The sequence below is a fragment of the Oncorhynchus mykiss genome, chromosome 16, assembly GCF_013265735.2.
Source record: "Oncorhynchus mykiss isolate Arlee chromosome 16, USDA_OmykA_1.1, whole genome shotgun sequence".
In the NCBI taxonomy this organism is placed as follows: Eukaryota; Metazoa; Chordata; class Actinopteri; order Salmoniformes; family Salmonidae; genus Oncorhynchus; species Oncorhynchus mykiss.
The window spans coordinates 70,073,698-70,078,692 of NC_048580.1; positions in this window are offsets into that span (position 1 = coordinate 70,073,698).

The following is a 4,995-nucleotide window of genomic DNA, read 5'->3' on the forward strand; positions in this document are numbered from 1 at the left end:
ATGCCGTTCTGCCATCGCTCATCCATATATTTACATGTACATATTCTTATTCATTCCTTTACACTTCTGTGTATAAGGTAGTTGTTGTGGAATTGTTAGATTACTTGTTAGATATTACTGCACGGTCAGAACTAGAAGCACAAGCATTTTGCTACACTCACATTTACATCTGCTAACCATGTGTATGTGACCAATATAAATTGATTTGGTTTGATTTGTGTGCTTAGGTTCCTGTTGGAAGGTGAACCTTCGCCCTCGTTTGAGGTCCTGAGTGCTCTGGAGCAGGTTTTCTTCAAGGATCTCTCTGTACTTTGCTCCATTCATCTTTGCCTCGATCCTGACTAGTCTACCAGTCTTCCTGCCAGCTGAACAACATCCCCACAGCATAATGCTGCTAGCACCATACTTCACCGTAGGGATGGTGCCAGGTTTCCTCCAGACGTGATGCTTGGCATACAGGCCAAAGAGTTAAATCTATGTTTCATCAGTCTAGAGAATCTTGTTTTTCGTGGTCTGAGAGTCTTTAGGTGCCTTTTGGCAAACTCCAAGAGGGCTGTCATGTGCCTTTTACTGAGGAGTGGCTTCCGTCTAGTCACTCTACCATAAAGGCCTGATTGGACGAGTGCTACAGAGATGGTTGGTTCTCCCATCTCCACAGAGGAACTCTGGAGTTCTATCAGAGTGAACATCCGGTTCTTGGTCACCTCCCTGACCAAGACCCTTCTCCCCCGATTGCTCAGTTTGGCTGGGCGGCTCTAGAAAGAGTCTTGGTGGTTCCAAACTTCTTACATTTAAGAATGGTGGAGGCCTCTGTGTTCTTGCGGACCTTCAATGCTGCAGACATTCTTTGGTACCCTTCCCCAGATCTGTGCCTCGACACAATCCTGTCTCGGAGCTCTACGGACAATTCCTTCAAGCTCATAGCTTGGTTTTTGCTCTGACATCCACTGTTAACTGTGGACCTGCCGGGCCGGCAGGGTAGCCTAGTGGTTAGAGCGTTGGAATAGTAACCGGAACGTTGCAAGTTCAAACCCCTGAGCTGACAAGGTACAAGTCGTTCTACCCCTGAACAGGCAGAAAACCCACTGTTCCTAGGCCATCATTGAAAATAAGAATTTGTTATTAACTGACTTGCCTGGTTAAATAAAGGTAAAAATAACAATCTCAATTGGGTTGAGGTCAGGTGATTGTGGAGGCCAGGTCATCTGATGCAGCACTCCATCATTCTCCTTCTTGGTCATATAGCCATTACACAGCCTGGAGGTGTGTTGGGTCATTGTCCAGCTGAACAACAAATTATTCTCCCACTAAGCGCAAACCAGATGGGGTGGCATGTGCCTTGAGATCTGAATAAATCACCAATACTGTCACCAGCAAAGCACCATCACACCTCCTCCTCCATGCTTCACGGTAGGAACCACACATGCAGAGATCATCCGTTCACCTACTTTGCGTCTCACATAGACACGGCGGTTAGAACCAAAAATCTAACATTTGGACTCATCTTCTATACACCACCCCTACCTTGTCACAACACAACTGATTGGCTCAAATGCATTAAGAAGGAAAGAAATTCCACAAATTCCCTTTTAACAAGACACACCTGTTAATTGAAATACATTCCAGGTGACTTCCTCATGAAGCTGGTTGAGAGAATGTGTGAAAAACTGTCATCAAGGCTAAGGCTACTTTGAAGAATCCAAAATATAAAATATATTTTGATTTGTTTAACACTTTTTTGGTTACTACATGATTCCATATGTGTTATTTCATAGTTTTGACGTCTTCACTATTATTCTACAATATAGAAAATAGTAAAAATAAAGAAAAACCTTTGAATGAGTAGGTGTGTCCAAACTTTTGACTGCTACTGTAGAATTATAGATACACAACTGTAGGGCTTTACTATACCCCATAAACAAGGAGATCAGAGATCATAGACATCCAAGATTACCCCTGGTGTTTCTCAACCAGCTCACGTTCCCTCCTCTGTCATCCCAAAGTGCACCTTTGGCGTTACTTGATTTGTATACAGGCAGCCGCACACATAATTGCGTGAGTAACTATTAAAGGTATATCTGTATCACACAGGTGAAGTTCCTCGTTCTCCAGTCTGATTTGCATATGGAGGGCCCACGCTGGCTAGCAGCTTCTGTATTGGAAGAAAAGAGTCATTGTGTTACTGTCAAGTGGACAGTGCAGAGCCGTTGTCTTACTATCACGTGGACAGTACTGACCCGTTTTAAATCTCTCTGTTACCATCCTCATCCTAGCAGGAATGTCTGTAAGTAGATGTGTTATAGTGAGACTATAAAGAGTCAAGAGGAAGGGGGAGGGAGATGAAGATCAAGAAGAGAAAGCTATAGGAGAGAGAAAGTGTTTTTTCGCATTGTTTGTAACTCATTTTATACATAATGTTGCTGCTACCGTCTCTTATGACCGAAATTAGCTTCTGGATATCAGAACAGCGATTGCTCACCTCGAACTGGATGAAGATTTTTCTTTAAGGAGTCTGGCGCGAAGGATATACTGCTTCTCTGAGACCAGGCCCAAATCCCCATCATTCTCTGGGACCAGGCACAAATCCCCATCATTCGCTTGAAGAAAAGACGGAAATACAGGGGGTGGAGATCGGGGTGCCTTGTGAGAATTCGTCGGTGAGTGGGTAACACACCTCTACCATCCGTACTATTGGCCAATGTGCAATCACTGGAGAATAAACTGGATGATCTCCGTCCGAGACTACCAACTGGAGATTAAGAACTATAATATTTTATGTTTCACCGAGTCGTGGCTGAACGAGATCAGAGACCTGGCAGTGAGCAAGACAAAGGAGCTGATCATGGACTACAGGAAAAGGAGGGACGAACACACCCACATTCACATAGACAGGGTTGTAGTGGAACGGGTCGAGAGTTTCAAGTTCCTTGGTGTCCACATCACCTACACATATCACACACATCATGGTCCAAACACACCAAGACAGTGGTGACTGTCTTGGCTCTAACATTATTTGGCATGGGTCCCCAGATCCTCAAAAAGTTCTACAGCTGCACCATTGAGAGCATCCTGACCTGCTGCAACTGCTTGGAATCCGACCGCAAGGCACTACAGAGGGTAGTGGGAACGGCCGAGTACATCACAGGGGCCAAGCTTCCTGCCATCTAGGACCTATATACTAGGCGGTGTCAGAGGAAGGCCCAAATTGTCAAAGACTCCACTTACCCAAGTCATAGACTGTTCTCTCTGCTACCACACGGCAAGCGATACCGGAGCACCAAGTCTGAGTTCAAAGACTCCTCAACAGCTTCTACCCTCAAGCCATAAGACTGCTGAACAATTAATCAAATGGCCACCCGAATGATTAATCAAATGCCCCCCCCCCCCCTCTTGTTTTTACACTGCTGCTACTCGTTGTTATCTATGCATTGTCACTTTATCCCTTCCTATATGTACAAATTACTGTACCCCCGAACACTGACTGGGGACATGTACCCCCTGTATATAGCCTTGTTATTGTTATTTTATTGTGTTACTTTTTTTTATTTATTTTTTTAACTTTAGTTTATTTAGTAAATATTTTCTTAACTCTATTTCTTGAACTGCATTGTTGTTTAAGGGCTTGTAAGTAAGCATTTCACGGTAAGGTCTACAACCTGTTGTATTCAGCATTTCATGGTAAGGTCTACAACCTGTTGTATTCAGCATTTCATGGTAAGGTTTACAACCTGTTGTATTCAGCATTTCACGGTAAGGTCTACAACCTGTTGTATTCAGCATTTCACGGTAAGGTCTACAACCTGTTGTATTCAGCATTTCACGGTAAGGTCTACAACCTGTTGTATTCAGCATTTCACGGTAAGGTCTACAACCTGTTGTATTCAGCATTTCACGGTAAGGTCTACAACCTGTTGTATTCGGCCGCATGTGACAAATAACATTTGATTTGATGTGAGTGAAAGATAGATGAGATAAAAGTGAAGCGAGAACAGTCAGTAGTGTAAGTCTTTGTCAGGTTAGAAATGGATATTGTTTAAACATTGACCAGGCTTACTCAAGCAGAACAACCTGTCCAGGCCCTTTAGCAATCCCAACATTTAGTTAAGGTTTAGTTGTGTTTCGTCAGCTAAAAGATGAATAAAGCTGTTTTATTGTATAAAGTATAACAACAAATCAGCACATTAAAGGGTAGTGGAGGAGATGGCGTGTGATCAGGGAGTTGAAGCAGATCTGATAGCATTGAGACTGCAGGAAGTGTTGATGGAGATGATCAGATGAGTATGAGCATTCACTCGTACATTTCTGAGGCCCAGAGCCTTGTCCCATCTAAGACCCTCCCTTTCCCTCTCTTTATCAAGCTGTGGATCAGAGGACATTGGTCTTTAATCCTGACATTTGATTAAGGATTAGTTCCAAGAGCCTGAGGATTTTTTTTTTTTAATATCCTGACCTAGCCCGATGGGCCCACACCACCCTGCTCCATCCATGCCCTCAATGACTGTGGGATGTTGTCTGTGAGACTCCAGTTAAGCATGCTGTTAGGGCTAAAGGCTAATAAAACGCTGTCCACATGTCATTCGGGATCACATTTGAGCATATATATCCCTTTTTTTTTTTGTTTACAAAGATTAAGGTTATTGAGAATTGATACAGCAGTTATGTCCACTTTCTTACAGCGTGTACCAAAACAAGCTGCAGAAATGTATGAGTCACTTTAATAATCAAGACAACTTTTACAATTCAAAGCACATAAATCGTTTCATAGACAGAGATAAGCTATAGGCTACCGTATATTTTAAATTTAATTTATTTTCAAGAAAGATAGCGTGTAGTTGTATTTTTAACTGTGCATATTCAGACCATCTCTAGGCTTACTTACTCCGCTACTTTCCGGAAGAGTAAAAAAAAAAAAAACTGCCCTCAAAGATATCCGTGTCTTCATTGATGTGACAGTGCCAGTGCCAAGAGTCAGAGAGGAAGTTCCTCATCTACAGT